Raw genomic sequence first — 17,895 nt, forward strand, 5'->3', positions numbered from 1 at the left:
GGGCTGAGCACCCAACATTCATTTCCCAGGCTGGTGGAGAATAAAAAGTGTGGTTCCAAAACTAAATGAGGGAGGTCAGAGACGCTTTCCAACCTTACCTGATGGCTTCTGGCCAAAGCAAGGAAGTGTCATGGAAAGTGCTGGGTGGTGATGGTGCAAAAAGGGACTTGAGGAGGAGGAAGGACAAAGCAGCACCCTCGATTAAGGTGGAGGGAGAAGATATAGGGAAAGCCCTGAATTCCTCACCGAAGGCCAATTTCAGAGGGGAGCCGAGGGGGTTACAATCTATGCTCCGCCAAGGGTGGTAGTGGAGAGTGGGAAGAGGATGATGGCTTGGAAGGGGGGCACCATTTAAGACTTAAAGAAAGAAACCAGGGGTGCAGACGAAGCACCCCACACACACCCAGCAGTAGTCCCACAGGCTGTGACCTGAAACCCTCACATCTACTCTAAGAAGCCACCCCCAGCTGGAGGGCTGTTGCAGGGAGGGAGGAGGCAGGGGGAGGGGAAGGGGAGAAGGCAGAGATCCCAGGCCATGTAATCAGCAGCAAGGTGATGGTGTGATGTGTCTTTTCACAGTTGAGTTAGATGTGCCCCACCAGTTATGATGGGAATCGATTTAAATACACTTTCTTGATCCCAGAAGTTCATATGTGGATAGTGGTTACACTTGACAGGATGATTTGTTATGGCACAACTTATATATTTCAAATGGACAAAAAAATTAGTATCACATTTACAGTATCTTAAGATAAACTGCCTTTGAATGGGAGTTTCCTTTCCAGCACTTTGAGGTATACAAGACGTATCTAGAAAATTTACTACTGTGGAAAATGAAGACTGTTTAAATCAAATGGGGGTTAAGGGAGGGCTGGTGGTTTTTCTTTTTGATTCACTGCTGTAACACTGTCCTTCAGGCGGCTGAGGGAGTTTCATATTATCTTTAGACATCATTAGGTACTGAAGCTCTTGCAGGACAACTTTGATGCTATATGAATTCTGCCATTCTGCTAGCACTGATTTGGCTCTTGGGTCCACCACTCCATTAGAACTATTAACTCCATTCATATTAATTTTTGTTACAAATCTTACAAAGGGGGGTGCTTCTAGGTATTTAGCTCCACATTCTATTTTAAGGCTGTATATTTGGTTTTCATAAATTGTTCTTGGGGGCTCAATTATCAACCCTGTCCATCTTGTGTCATGTCTTCATCATCTTCTAGACCCCAGATAATTGTACCAGCTCCTACTCCTTTCTGGCCTTCGTTGAGTTCTTCCAGCAGTTGGAGATGGCAAGGGACTTTTAGTCGCGAGCCTGCAGTGGCTGCCATCTTGTGTTGCTGTCGCTCCTTCACTATCTTTTTTTTTAATTTTAGGAATTCTAATAGACATGTAGTGGTATCTCAGAGTGGTTTTAATTTGCATTTCCCTAATGGCTAATGACGTCAAACATCTTTCTTATGCTTCTTTGTCATCTGAATATTATCTTTGGTTAAGTGTCTGTTTATGTTTTATCCCAGTTTCTAATTGGATTTTTCCTTTGTTGTTTCCATTGAGTTTTAAGAGTTCTTCATATGTTCTGGATACTACTACTTTGTCATATTCTTCTTTAGAAATATTTTCTCCAAGTCTTAAGCTTGTATTTCATTTTCTTCACAGGGTCTTTTGCAGAGCAAAAGTTTATAATTTTAGTGAGGTCCAATTTATCATTTTTTCCTTTTATGGATTATGCTTTGGGTATCAAGTTTAACAACTGTTCACCTAGACCTGATCCCAAAGATTTTCTCCTAGTATTTCTTTTCTCATAAAGGTTTTATAGTTTTAAGTTTTACATTTGAATGCATGAACATTTTGAATTTCTTTTTTTTTTTGGTATAAGGTGTGAGATTTAGATCGGAGTTTATTACACCTGTTGAGGTGTAGCATGAGGTCCAGGTGGGGGTTATGTTCAGTTTCCCACTGGACCCGACCAGCATCACCCTTACAAAAGAGGAAGAGAGCACTTACACCTCACTGCAGACAGTTGAGGTGGAAGTTCAGCCAGCCCTTCCCTCTGCTGACATCTTCCCAGCAGATGTGTGACACTGACTTTCACTGCCTCGTTGATGCTGAGTGAATGTGGAAGCTCAGGTCCCCGCTGGACCCCACTGACACTACATGAGGAGAGGGAAACAGAGTGTCTCCCAGCTCCACCTCTCATCACCTCATCTACCTCATTGCTGCTGGTGGGGGGAGTTGAGAATCTGCTTCCCATTGTGTTCCACAGACACAGGGAAAGGACTGCGAAGCCTAGTGGGGACTAGCTCTGCCTCATACCACCTTATTTCTTCCAGGAAGATGTGGAGAGTCTGTTCACTGCTGGATCCCACTGACACCATCCTGGGGGGGAGGGAGAATGGTAATAACGCCTGCTTCTGGCCGGTGGGGGAATGGAAGATCAGATCTCCACTCAGCTTCGCCAGTACTCTTCCTGTAGGGGAATTGGTGCATAGCCTGCCTATGCTGGGCAGAGGATAGATGACTAGCACCCCCCTCAGCCCTGCCAACTCCACTGGGCAGGGGAATCAGAGGGCTGCCACCTCTCTGTGGTGCAGGGGGGAGTGGCAGAGTGAAAAATCTGCTTGTGCTTGGTTTCAGTGGAACTTTGGGGAAGGGGTACAGTTTTTCCAATGTTCCATTTATTTTGCGCTGGCTTCAGTGGAACTTTGGGGAAGGGGTACAGTTTTTCCAATGTTCCATTTATTTTGCGCTGGAGTAGGGTAGCTATTGCCAAAAAGGATTCTGTTGTTAAGGTACCCATTTTCTGGGCCTTTAGCTAGGGAAAGCAGGTTTTTGTTTTGTTTTGATTTGTTTTAATCTGTGCTTGTTGGCAGTTCTGTGTTGGAAGCTTTTGTAGCATCCTGTCACAAAGATGTATGGAAGTGATAAAAAAAAACCCAGGAAACTCACTGCCATGTTGTTCCTCAAGCCCCCTGCAATCTAAACTTACAAATAACAGACCGCTCTGGGAAGGAATTGGCTTCCTCTGGATTGTTACTGAGGACTGACCCCTTTTCTCAGCCCTGGATATTACGTTCTCTGAACCCTGAGGGCCCAGTCACATGATGCTTTCTTGGTTTCCCATTAAATTGCTCTTTAATAATGATTGAAAGGAACAAGGCTTCAATTCTGAGAGCGACCCTGGTGGCTTCAAGTCTCAAGAAGTGCTATCGGCATCTGGGGGGTTACATGGGATGACAGCAAAGGAAGCTCTGGCCTTCCTCCTTGTAGCTTGATCACATCTGGAAAAAAAAAAAAAAAAGACCTCCTGGCTTCTCTCTCTGCTTCTGAATGTGGTCTTTGCTTATACCCTTCCAAGTCTAACATGCTTCATGTTCCTAATTACTTAGCTTATATTTTCAAATGCTCAGCTCCAGAAAGGTCCTGGCAATTGATGGTGGGACTTCATAGAATTTATTCCTAACCTCTGCCCCTCAGTTCATGTCCTCTCTGCCCACCCTAAGGATAACTCAGAGTGCCCCAAGTTTCATGACACTGTGCATTTTTAACATCCTTTTATGAAATAGAGGAATGTGGCAGACTTGCAGAAATATGTGACAAGCTTTGGTGTTTAAAACACCTTTAAAAACACTTTTAAGATTCATACTAAGACTTTATTAATAAATAGTTATAACTCAGAGCTTACGTGTAAATTTCTCAAATGTATTTTAGTTATAGAAAGTATAAGTTCTCACTCTGTATCAAATATAATGCAGAATCATTAAAGACACAAGTAAATCAACCCAAGTCATCTAGACTTAATAGTAAAATCCAAACACCAATGCCCTTTATAATGGGAAATCTGAAATATTTTCTGTTTATGAAATGATATTATATTTTCTAACTGCACTTGGAGATGAGGGCCCAAAAGGTCACACAATCCAGACTTCATTTGGAGATGAGGAAGCAGGCTCAGAGACGGTAAGTGGCTTGTCCAAGATCACAAACCCAATTAATTCTGAATTACAATTCATATCTCTTAACTCTTGGACCAATATTATTTTCATTACATCAGTGGTTCTTACATTTTAGGGTGCATTAGAATCACCTAGAGGGCATGTTTAAAAACAGAATGCTGGGTCCCACCCTCAGAGTTTCTGATTGAGTTTTCAGGGTGGGACCTGAAGATTTGCATTTCATACCAGATCCCACAAAGCTGCTCATGCTGCTGGTCTCAGGGACCACTTCTGAGAACCACTGAATTGCAGCATTTTCCTCTATTTCTATTCTATTTTACTTCAATGAACACCTTTAACTTTATATTTTGGATAATTTTGAAAATGCACAAAAGTGGACCCATGACTATGTATAAGGAACTCATAAATCCATCGAACACCAACAACCATCCAACAATAGCCAATCTAAAGAACTTCTTAACATACCACTTTATTTTTTATGCATTTTTCTCTTGGGCACAGGTATTCTTAGATGTCCAAAATGTCTAATGAGAACAAGGTCTTGTATTGTTACTCTAGTATTTTTCATTTTGTGGTTTTATGTAATGTAGATTATCTTTACAACTTTACGAAAAGGTAGAGACAGTTGTTTACCAGCTTCTTTATTACAATGAAGGAAAAGGAGGCTCACATGCTTCTTAAGTGATTCACCCAGGACTCATACGGAAGTCTGACTCCACAATTTACCTTGTTGATCATCATCATTCGGTTGCATTAATTAAAGCCAAACTCATCTGATTTAAGGCAAAAGCACTCTCTTAGTCCATTCAGGCTGCTGTAACAGAATGCCATACGCTGGGTGGTTTAAACAACATTTATTCTCACAGTTCTGGAGACTGGAAAGTCCCAGATCAAGGCTCTGGCAGATTCGTTGTCTTGTGAGAGCCTATTTCTTGGCTCATAGACAGCCATTTTGCTGTCTCAAATGGTAGAAGGATGAGGGATCCCTCTAGAATCTCTTTTATAAGGGTACTAATCCCATTCATGAGGGTTCTACCCTCACGACCTAATCACCTCCCAAAGGCCCTACTTCCAAATACCATCATACTGGGGATTAGGATTTCAACATACGAATTTTGGGAGGATGCAAACATTCAGTCTTTAGCAAGCACAAAACTGGCTGCACTTATTTCTATATATGTAGCCAGTAACAGTGACACAATGTTAGTACTTGTGGGCAAATGTTAAGTGGTTAGTGGCCCAGTAAGATTCAGACCTTCTGGTGGAGTGGAGGTGGCTGTATTTTCAGTCAAACTTCCAGTGACATTAATTGCCATAAGGATTTCAACATCACCACCTGATTCAATGTTCATGCTAGAGGATGGAGTTCTTCATTTATGACCTAAGTCTCACTGAGACTGTCTCTTGCTTTCAGAAATGTGGATAGTCTTTGCCATTTATGTGCCTCCAACAAACTGTGAAGTTTAATGAACTATCAAGAGCTTTGTAGATGAATATTCATATATAGTACCATGTGTCTCTAAATAGTTCTCTATATTATACATTTATGAGTAATTCATATGCAGTTATGATCCAGTACTCAGAAATATAAAAGTATAAAATACCTACATGTGTCAAATAAAATGCCACTTAACATTGGCGTCTTATGAAATTTTATCCTAAACTCTAAACCCTTACACTGCTCTAACAGTTATCACCTTTTGAGATATAACTGATATACGTAGTGTGATAATGTACCTCTCTGATTATTTGTGACAGACATTATACCCTGGACTTTCTATGATTAGCACAGAATAAAAAACAAAAAGAGAAAAGCTACCTGAGATGAAACTTGGCAGTTATAGTACTTTCTTATCACTGACCTGTGGCTTTTTAAAATGTGATTCTGGTTTCTTTTGTTCAAGTTTATTAATTTGGGATAATAATGAATAGTTTTAGGAAATTTTGTGAGTTGACAGCTGTTTTTATCTAAGATCTAGAAGAAAAATAAAAACATCTACTTTATGGTACTTTTTATATTAAAAGATTTGCATCCAACACAGATTGATTAGCATATGAAAAGTTGCTCAATATTATTAGTCATCAGAATTGCAACTGCAAACCTCAATGAGATATCACCAGAATAGTTAAAATTAAAAGGACTGACAATGCCAAGTGTTGGCAAGGATGTAGAGTAACTGGAATTCTTTCACACTGCTGGTTGGAAATAAATTGGTAAAACCACTTTGGAAAAATGTTTAACAGCAATTGGCAAGGCTAAAATACAAATACCCTAGGATCCAGTAATTCCACTCTTGGCCACATACACAAACATAAATGTGTACACATGTACCAAAATGCATGGACAAAAAATGATCTTCCCAGCCAAAACCTGAGAACGACACAAATGTGCAACCATGGATGAATGGATAAATACATATGATATATTCATACAATGGGATATAACTCAGCAATAAAAAGAATACACTACCGATATATGCAAATACATGGATGAAACTCACATACATAGTATTGAGCAAAAGAAAGTCAAACACAAAAGAGGACAAACTGTATAATTCCTTTCATATCAAGTTCAAAAAAACAGCCAAAACTTTTGGGAGTATTAGCTAGGAGAGGGCACAAGGGAGCTTCCTGGAGTGCTGGATATGTTCTATATCTTGATGTCAGGTGCTGGTTTCATGGGTGTAAAAATCCATCAAGCTTACTATTATCTACCTGGAAAGGACTATCCTACAAAGGTACACAAGATAGGATGGTGCTCTTGACCTGAAGAGATTCCGGCTATGAAGACATCTGCTGAGGTGTTGCATTTTGCTTTTGCTAAAGTACTGCACCATCCTCTGTTGCCCCAGATACAAAATGACACAGGGAATTAATTCCCAGGAATGAAGCTTAAGTCATGGGTTTTGTTTGTCTTTGGAATGCTTTTTCAGCACTGCCTTTCTGATCTTTGAAATGGAGCAAACCCTTGTTTCCTGGAATTAATTTTTACACCAGAGGACATTCTTGAATATCATTTTTCTTTTGAGAGGGGTCTGTCCTTCATATTGTGGTCATGACATCTTACTAAACTAACAGACTGTTACAAGCCAGGTGCTACTCTTAGGATAGAGAGAGTAGCTGAATGGCTGAAACAAGGTAGAATATAAAAGATGTTTCATGTCCATGGAAGTGGTAGAGGCAGAAAATGAATTGGATTCCTTTAAGATGAATCTTTTATGGATCAGCAGATCTATTTGGAGTTACTAAAAAGGAGTTATTTCATTAGCAACTAACTCTGATCTATGTCAGCAATAAGGCATCCTTAGGTCATTTATTTCAGTATAAGAAGTCACTGCAGAAGAAATGTGATTATTGACTATCTAAGATGGAGATAAATATTGAGGCAAAACTAAGACTTTTTTTACAGAATTATGGATATTACACTTGATTTTAAGCTTCATTTAATCAAAGCATTTGGCTATTATACTTTGGTGAGTAAGTTTATGATCAGGAAAGATGAAATAATTATTTTTTAAAGAACACTAAAGCTAACACATTTTTGCAAAGTTTTTAGCAATGATTTAAGTACAATGCTTAGAGCTATTATATAAGGAGTATGGGAAATGCTGGTTGCTCAACTGATTTTTGACAAAGATGCAAAAGCAATTAAATGGAGAAAAAGTTACCTTTTCAACAAATGATGCTGGAGCAATTGGACATCTACAGGCAAATATATAAAATGAACTTCAGCCTAAATCTCATACCATATACAAAAATTAACTCAAAATGGATTACAAATTTAAATATAAAATTTAAAACTATAAAACTTTTAGAAAAAACAAAGGAGAAAGCCTTTGGGATCTAAGGCTAAGCAAAGAGTTCCTAGACTTGACATGCTCAAGGACAGTCCATTAAAGAAATTCATTAAAGAAAATACTAATAGCAGATTTCATCAAATTTAGAAACTTTTGTTTTATAAAAACACTGTGTTAAGTGGATGAAAACACAAGCTACAGACTGAAAGAAAATAGTTGTAACCAAACCACATACCTGCCCACAGGATTACTATCTACAATATATTAAAACTCTCAAAACTCAACAGTAGGGCTTCCCTGGTGGCCCAGTGGTTAAGAATCCGCCTGCCAATGCAGGGGACACGAGTTCGATCCCTGGTCTGGGAAGATCCCACATGCCGCGGAGCAGCAAAGCCCGTGCGCCACAACTACTGAGCCTGCGCTCTAGAGCCCATGAGCCACAACTACTGAGCCCGCATGCCACAACCACTGAAGCCCGTGTGCCTAGAGCCCGTGCTCCACAACAAGAGAAGCCACCACAATGAGAAGCCCGCACACCACAACAAAGAGTAGCCCCCACTTGCCACAACTAGAGAAAGCCCGTGTGCAGCAACGAAAACCCAACGCAGCCAAAAGTAAATAAATAAATTTATTAAAAAAAACACAAACTCAACAGTAAAACAACAACCAGAACAAAAAAATCTGACTAGAAAATGTTAAAAAGATATGAAGAGGCACTTCATGAAGAGGATATATAGAGGGAAAACAAGCATATGAAAAGATGTTCATCATGAGATGTTACAACAATGCAAATTAAAACCACAATGAGATACCACCATGCCTCGATCAGAATAGTTACAATTAAAAATATTGGCAACGATATTTCTAGAGAGGCTGTGGAGAAACCTGCTCATACAGATGTTGCTGGAGGAAATGTAAAACGGCACAGCCTTTCTGGAATCAATTTGGCAGTTTCCTATAAAACTAAACATACAACTGCCATACAGCTCAGCATTTGCACTGTTGGCTATTCATCCTAGAGAAATGAAAATTTTTGTTTTGCACACAAAAACCTATACATGAAAGTTCATAGTAGCTTTATTTGTAAGTCAAAACTGGAAACAACTCAGATGTTCTTCAACAGGAGAATGGTTACACAAACTATGGCACATCCCTACCATGGACTGCTACTCAACAATAAAAAGGAACAAACTGTTGATACAGTAGTCTGGATGAATCTCCAGAGAATTGTTCTGAGTGAAAAAAGCCAATACCCAAAGGTCACATACTGTATGATTCCATTTATATAATCTTCTTGAAAAGATGTAATTGTAGAAATAAATGGAGAATAGAATAGTGGTTGTCGAGTTTAAAAGAGATGGTAAGAATGAGAATGAGGTAAGCTTGGCCACTGAAGAGCAGCATGAGACATCTTTGTAGTGATGGGATTAGTCTGTATCGATGTCAGTATCCTGGTTATGATATCATACTATAATTTTGTAAGATGTTACTGTTGGGGAAACTAAGCAAAATGTATATGTAATCTCTTCATTTTTACCACTACATGCGAATCTACCATTTCCTTAAAATCTTTTTTAAAGTTTATTTAAAAAAATCATATTCACAATGTGTTTGTAAATTGTGTCAGAAATTGCATTCAGAAATATTATGAATGAGTAATACTGAGATTCTCTTGGACGAAGATACCATAAATCTCCACTAAAAAGCATTTCTCTCATATATAGAAAAAGGACATTACATAGGTATTTGTTCTCTCTATGTCTGGTTTCACCACCTCACCCCAGATTGTCTGACCCTGGTGTGGTAAAAGTGGAGGCCATGAACCTTCTGTATCCCTTATCCATATCCTAGTATTCTTGTGCTTCTTCTTTAAACAGATTCAGAAGGAAATCCATCTGGTAAGCTCATTCAGAGTAAAGAATTAGTGCCTGAATTTTAAATGTAAAGAAGAAATCTGTCAGAAGGATCCAGGTATAATACATTAAACCCAAAGATATGCAATACAGACAGACATCCCCAGTGATACGAACAAGCCACTGGAATGGTATTAGTAAGCAACACACATCATAGCAGCTGCAATTTGTCTCTCTCTGTACAGTTACCTTATCTCTCTGTCTGAAGTCGGGACTTATTGATGGTTGTCATCATTTATTGATGCATACATCGCCGTCTCACAACTCCCAAATTTACCTAACTGAATATTTTGTACCAAAATAGATTCTCCCATCACAGTGCCAAATTCCTACGAAAGAATCTTATGGTTTTTTCCAAGGTCAGTTCCCTGCCCTTTATCCAGTTAACTATGGGGTCATGCAGGAGGATGAACATGGATATTGAGGACTTAGATCTAGAGTCCAGTGGCATTTAGCTTTTGAAAGCTATGATGCACTACACAAACAAATTGGTAAGAAGAGAATCACAGGCATGAATGAGGCACATAACTATAGATGAACCCTTTCTTGGAGTCTGAAAAATACCACTGCCTGGATAGCTTATACGTGGAGTGGGGATGCCCTCATCTATGTGTTGTATAGATGGCAAACGTTTCTGTATCAGTAGTAGGGGAAGAAAGTCATTCATCAGCCTCTGTTAGTATCTCCCCTGTACTCCCTCAACAGTCAAAGTCAAGCACCTGACAACCATGCCTCACTGCAAACTTCTGCCTAAAGACTTTCTTTCACACAAGTGTAAGTTAATGCCCCTAGAAAGATAATGCTACTAGGGAACAGCCCTAAGCCATGACAAATGAGAAGCGGAGGATAAATACCAGACCTAACTCAAAGGAGGGGGGCAACTCTGAGATGTGTTCTGTTCTGGCTTCCAGACACATCCCCTACCCCCAGCAAAACTGAGCCACACTTGTACATATTACTAACCTCTAATAGCATGTATTTCCTGTGGCTTCCTCCCCTTCCTGTCTCCTGTCTCATTCCCCCAATGGCGCTTCCTGTCATCAATTACCAAATAAACTACCTGCCCTCAAGTTCCTAAGGTTTTCTTCTTTGGTATGCAATGTAAGACAGGGGCATAGGACATAAATTGCCAAATGCTCATCTTCAGGGCTGGCATGATGGAGGGAAACAGGAGAGGCCAATAGTTGGCAAAGGTAAGAGAGAGAAGCAGGAGCTGTGAGAAAGCTTCAGGTCTACCATGGACCTGGCTGAGTTGAGTCAGGGTGCACAGTGTGAATACAGCTTGAACACTGGAGGAAGATCTGATCTTTGCAGAGAAGGAAAAAAGAAGCATTGGAGAAGAGGGGGCAACGTCCTCAGCTAGATCATGGCGCAAGATCAGTAACAGACAAGCTAAGTAAGACTCATCCCCTTGAAATCTTAGCAGATGGGAACACAAAGGGAGCAGGGCCTTGTTAGCTTCCGGGAGACATTGGATTCATGTGGTCAGTGACCTGAGGTCAGGGGAACCTTTGAGGTCCAGGGGTGTGAATTAATCCATCAAGCATACAGTCATCCCTCCTCTCAGTATCCATAGGGGATTGGTTCTAGGACCCATTCCAGACACGAAAATCCAGGGATGCTCAAGTCCCAGAGATGGCCCTCCGGCCAGCCCTCCATATCTGCAGGTTCTGCATCCACAGATTCAACCAGCCATGAATCATAAATGTAGTAGAACCCATGGGTGCAGAATGCCCAGAGGGCCGACTGTAGTCTTAGTTCATTTGACTAATTGGTAACCTCTCTAAGCATTAAAATGCAGCCATACCCACAGCCACATTAGATTACTGGCTAATGTTTTGCTTTAGATTAATGAAGAGCTTTTTATAATACAGAAGAACTGTCTCCCTGTAGATATAATTTTAAATAAGGCCCTCAGTTTAAAAGCTCTATAAAACACAATATTTTAAGTCTTCACAACAGAATTTTACTCAGGAACGTGTTAATTTATAAGCAGAGATATGAAGATCCAACAATTTGATATTCAGTGAGGATATGCTAACCCTGGCAGAAAAGGGCATAGCAAATTACTTAGCTAATCCTAAAATGTGGAGACCAAGTCTCTTCTCAGTGATAGCTGATGAGGAGGGACCAGTTCCAATATCCTTAACTAGTTGATTGAATTGGAAAATTTTACATAGCTCTTTAAATGTTAAGCATCTCCTAAAACAGAGCAAAAATAATTTTAGTAACTGATTATCATCTATATTTGTAAAATTCTGGAAACTCCACAGCCATTTTCACTTGAAAGTGGTTGGATTTCCTTCATCAATTAATTTGGCAAAACTCGAATAGAATGTGTAGTTTAAAATTACCCCAGAAACACCAGGAAAAATGGCACACATTCTGTCATTGATGTATCCCCTTTTACTCTACAAACTTGTCAATGAAAGATAAATTATAAAAATAAAAAAAGAATCAAAGAACCTTAGATAAGATAAACATCTCCATAGACCAGAGACAAAACAGAAAGCTGGAATTATAAAGTGAGGCTGAAGATCCATATTCTGAAGCAGGCAGTGGGAGGTATAAATTCACCTCCTTTGGGAAAAGAAGGACTAGAGGTCTTCCATGTGAAATGGAAAAACAGAGTCAGCTTCACTGCATAAAGGCAGGGGCTATAAGTCATAAAAGTAAGGTGAGAAAAATACTGACAACTGCTGCCTGGGGCTACAACTACATGGAGCTGCCAGGTAATGTAACCCTGAGGATATGGACATAGCCTCAGGACAGAGCTGCCTGTGGCTCACTAACCATTTCTGTATATTCTTCACACCCCTACCAGGGAGGAGGCCCAAGCCTTCATTATGAGAGCTGTTTCTCAACTAATGGCCCCAGGACATTCATGGAAGTAGCCTCACAACTTCTTGTCAGTGAGGAAGGAACCTAGAGAGAGAAAGAGAAAACAATGCAAAGCAAAAAAAAAAAAAAAAAGAAAGTTTCCCTTAGATAAGCCTGTGATCTGGAACTCTAAAATGCATGAAGAAATCTAATGTTAAGGAAGAGCCAAAAAAAATAAACCTTAGAACAGGAGTTATTTTCTAATGATGTAAATGTTATGAAATAGACAAATGTTTTAAAATAAGCATGGTTGGGATACTCAAAGGTGTGAGGACCTAACATCCATAAAAAGAACAAGAAAATATTACACAAAAATTTACATACGTAAAAGAAGGTGGGTGTAAAAAAGAATTAAATTGAAATATGGGAAACAAAAATATAATAAAAATAAAATTAATAGACAGGATAAACTCTAAACAGAACACCACTGAAAAGATTAATCCTGACTGATAGCACTGAACACTTCACCTACCACATAGTAAAAAGATAAAAGAGATACATGCAAGAGCAGTTAATATTCCCACAAGATCTGTTGAGTTCTTTTACACTTAAACTTCACTAATCTCTTTGAAAACATGTCCTAGCATACAGACAATACAATGGCATGAAAAGAATATTTGATATTAGCTGAGAATTTTCTGACATTGAAGAGAGACAAAAGTGTTCAAATCAGTAATGCACTTTGAGTACCAAGCAGAAGAGTAACAATAAAATAATAATAACAGAGACTTCCCTGGTGGCGCAGTGGTTAAGAATCCGCCTGCCAATGCAGGGGGACACGGGTTTGAGCCCTGGTCTGGGAAGATCCCACACGCTGTGGAGCAACTAAGCCCGTGTGCCTCAACTACTGAGCCTCTGCGCTCTAGAGCCCGTGAGCCACAACTACTGAGCCCACATGCCACAACTACTGAAGCCCATGCACCTAGAGCCCGTGCTCTGCAAGAAGAGAAGCCACCGCAATGAGAAGCCCAGGCACTGCAATGAAGAGTAGCCCCCACTCTCCGCAACTAGAGAAAGCCCACGTGCAGTAACGAAGACCCAACACAGCCAAAAATAAATTAATTAAAAATAAATAAATGAATAAATGTTTAAAAAAATAATAATAATAGATCCACAGGTAGATACATAATAGAGAAATTTCAAGAAATCAAGGATAAAAGAAAAAAATTTAAAAGCTAGAATAAAGAAAAATCAGTTTATCTAAATGGTAATGGCAATTTGACAGACAGTGTATTTCTCATTATCAACAAGAAAGGACAGAGAAAATGGAATAATAGCCTCAAAGTTCTGAGAGGAAAAACAATTACTATATGAACCCAGAGTTCTATACCCAGCAAATTGTAATTCAAAAGTAAGGGCAAAATGAAGACCTTTTTAGAAATAAAAAGACTAAATGATGTTGCCATAAACAAACCTTATAATATTGACTTTGGTTAGAAGGAAGACCCTAAATAAATGCCATTTTTTTCTTACTGCAAGTAAATTTCAGTAAGATATTTACAGGGAGATTAGATAAGTCTCAAAACTTTCCCCAGACTCTTTATAATCCCCTCTTAACCTTTTCCTTCCCGGGGTGGGGGGAGGGTTGGGGGGGCAGGGAATACTCCATGTTGTCCAGTCTGTTCAGGATCTATGCCTTGCTGTGGTTGGCTTAGTGGGGACAGGACCCCTGACTGATGTACCCTCACCCCAGAAGCAGAATCTAGATATTTCTCATTCTAACCAGTTTCTTCTCAGTTTACACCACTGCCTCTTTTTCTGTCTGTTCACTGCTCTTTAAATGTCTGTTTTTCAGGGTTGTATTCGTGCCCTATTTCTCTTATTGAATATTTTGTCCCAACGTGAACTTTTGAATCACCTGGAGAACTTGTTAAAATATAGATTCTTTAATCTAGCCCCACATACACTGAATCGCAATGAAAGAGAGTGAACCTTATACCTGCATTTTTAGCAATCAACTCAGATAATTCTAATGCATACTAGAGTTTAAGAACCACCACTTTTATAAACTTTCTGTAAGCATTATCATGTATAGCTTTGCTTTTGACTCATAACAATTCACCAGTAAGTCACAAAATTTACGTCAGAATCAAAGCCATGTTCTAAGTTCCACCTGCTAACTGGCCATTTCAATATAAATGTCCTATATTTACCTCTCTTCTAACCCCTTTATTTCCTGAGCTAAGAATGTGAATTACCTTAAACTCCTCTGTTCCCACCTACATTTGTTCCCATGTTTTCTGTCAATCCCCAACCCATTTATCCTGAGCTCCAACCATTGCTTTACTGGTTCCCAGACATGCCAGTCTGAGAGTTCACATGGAAGACTTCACATCCAGGAATATTCTTTTCAAAAGTAATCTTTTCCTTGAAGTCTTTTCTCATTCCCCAGTCAAGCCCCCACCTCCATGTTTCCACACCAAGGTCTCAATCACAGCACTTTCTATATGATCTGGAAACTACTTGCTTGCACCTGTCTTCCCCACCAGTCAGGGAGCACTTGCAGGAAAGGTTTGATCAGGGCTCACTTGTTTTTATATCTCAAGGTTGAGTACAGAACTTAGCTTGGAGTAGTACTTAACACCTGTTTTTTAAGTAAGGGTATAAACACATGAGCAAACTGATAGATACCTGACTAAGGTTCATTGAATCTACAAATTCCAAATCAGCATATGTATTTTCTTAAAGGATAGCGTACGTTTCATGTGGATAAGATTCCCAGAAAACTCGTATCTTCCATTCTGCAGGAAATTCACATAGTAATGAACAAATTGGTGACCCTCAAATAAGAAACTCCAAGTAAAACCTTTTATTGCTTTTTCAGATTCCTTTTTCAATATGAAGCAACGAACATCAACACAATATAGTGTTTTCCTTGTCCTCTTAAGAAGAAGTTTGTGGACATGGGTAGACCTCTTCCTGGTTACTCCCCAGTGTAACTGCTCTAATCTCTGAATTGATCTGATGCCCTTTGATTTTAAGAGCCATTGATATTCACAAGTGTTGGACAAAGAAATAATGAAAATATACAATGCAAAGCTTTCCTCTCCCTGAATCATTTCCCAACACTGCTGGATTCTTAAAGTAAAATAAAATAAAACAAGGACTGGTCGTGCTTGAAGACTCTTTAAAGTTTTACTGATCTCATGTTGCTCCATAGGTTATCATAAGAACTAGGACCATAGCTATATAAAGACAGACATTCTGAACAACATTTCTATAGGAAATTGAAAAAAGTAAAACTGCCAAAGGAACATTTTAAACTCCTGATCTAATTTCAAATCCCTTACAATATTAAAATAATCCACAAATGATGGGTGAGCAGAGCATTTGACACTATGACCTTGCCTCTTATGTCTTCGTGACACTTTTTGTGCCTTGTGACATAGATCCATAAGTCTTGAGGATTCAGATATTTCTTGCTGTCTGGCTACACTGGGGACCATTTCAGATATTCAGATAAATATCAAATTTATAAACTAGGCAAAATATGAAGCCCAAATATCATAAAACAAATAAAGATTGAGAGTTATTTGCTATATGGTTCTGACAGTGACTAGGACTTTGGGAGATCACTTGACAATAAATATTAACTAGAATAGCTTGTACTTCAGATGCCTGCCAGTGGAGAGAGGAATCCAGAATCACCCTCCAAGTCCAAGAGAAGTTCCCACATTTTAAAAATTATGGTATTGATTTACTTCTCTCCCTTACTGCTAGATGCTATTTACATTGACATAGGCCAAATCTCCCCACACCAGTCATCTCAATGGACTGTTCTGGGATTCAAGAACAACTCTTGCATGTTACCTTTTAGAAAACAGCAAAGAAGTAAAAAAATATATATATATATATACATATATACACACACACACACATATATATAGTATATTGAATATGTAGCAACAGTGTGTGACTGTTTATTCATCTTCTTGATGAATACCTTGAAAATCCCACGTACACATGTACCAAAATCACTTTTACAAGATATACATCACAACCAATTAAACTACCCTGACATCCTATGTTCTTCTCAATGCAACATGACTAAAAATTGATTGATCATCTCGTGTCTATATAATAATCACCCCCTAGTGTATGCATAGAAGGGTTCATTAGTGTCAGATCAAAATTCAAAGACCACCATTGCTGATAAAAACAAGCAGAATTAACTGCCCTCCAGGCCAGTGCCTTGAGAGCCAGGAATATCACTCAAGAGACAGGTTCACAGGGTCTCACCAAGTTAAAAGCAAGGCTGGATACAGCGTAAAAACAAAGATTTTCACAAACTAAGGTTCTGAAGGTCATGATTTGAATGAATAAGGAGAGGATGGTAAAGTCTCTTTGGGACTGGTCATGGCACCGGTTTACATCACAAAAGTGTGGGCCCAGAGATCATACATTTACATTAGCAGAGATAATCATTTTCCACTTGCATGGCAGACTACAAGCTCATGGGCCTGGACTTTGTTTCAATTGGTTCTGCACACCAACACCATACCCCTTGTGTCATGCTGGGCGCGTAATGACTGTAAAAAATAATTTTTGAGTAAATGAATGCATGCACATAGGTTATGCAGATGCCACAGCTTTGTATCATCCTCAGAAATATTTGCCTCCATGAATGATTATTTCCAAGTTGAGCACAGTGCTACGCTTTTCCATGTCAACGCTTTCTCTCCAGGAGATTTTCTACTTTGTTATGGGTCTTTGCATGGTTTATAACTGATTCTTTGTCTTCACTTTATTTTCACACTGTGTTCTCTCTGGACCCATATATAAATACAGTACAAAAAGGCCTTTTAAATGAAAATGATGTCAAACACTGAGAGAGTGTCCCCTGAGGACATACATTCTAGTCCACTGGATTAAGGCTAGAATTTCACTCTGTTTTTATCTCTTTGTCTCAATTCCCATCTTGTTTCTGTTTTTAGTCAAGGATGTTAAGGCTTCTTCATCTTTCTCTCACGTGTTCATATAGCAAACTAAATTAAATACCCACTATTAATCCTTTTCTCTCAGCAGTTTGTCTATTGAAGAGCTGCTTAAGCAATCCAATAAATACTTTTAGGGTGCAGGGCTAAGTACAGGTCTGACTGATGCTCTTTGGCTTAATAAGCACTTCTGATACATCAATAATTCTTATCTAGGTCTCTAATAATCATATCACCCCTGCATATGATAAGAAGTTAAGATTCCTCCCTCTTTTTAATGTGTCATCTCTCATCCTAAAGAAGCATGGGTGTGTGGGGAGTAAACCACAGTGTGGCATAAAGGAACAGTGAAAAATGGGGGATGATGTCAGAAGGAGAAATAAAATCAAGAGCCAGGTGGAATATCAAGGTGTCA

General features: G+C 39.1%; 1 pseudogene; it reads right to left on the reverse strand.

The window, feature by feature from the left end:
* Positions 1–849: 849 nt before the first annotated feature.
* LOC118889017 lies at positions 850–1,331 on the reverse strand (annotated as a pseudogene).
* Positions 1,332–17,895: the final 16,564 nt, after the last annotated feature.

Source organism: Balaenoptera musculus, chromosome X (genome assembly GCF_009873245.2).
Source record: "Balaenoptera musculus isolate JJ_BM4_2016_0621 chromosome X, mBalMus1.pri.v3, whole genome shotgun sequence".
Taxonomy (NCBI): Eukaryota; Metazoa; Chordata; class Mammalia; order Artiodactyla; family Balaenopteridae; genus Balaenoptera; species Balaenoptera musculus.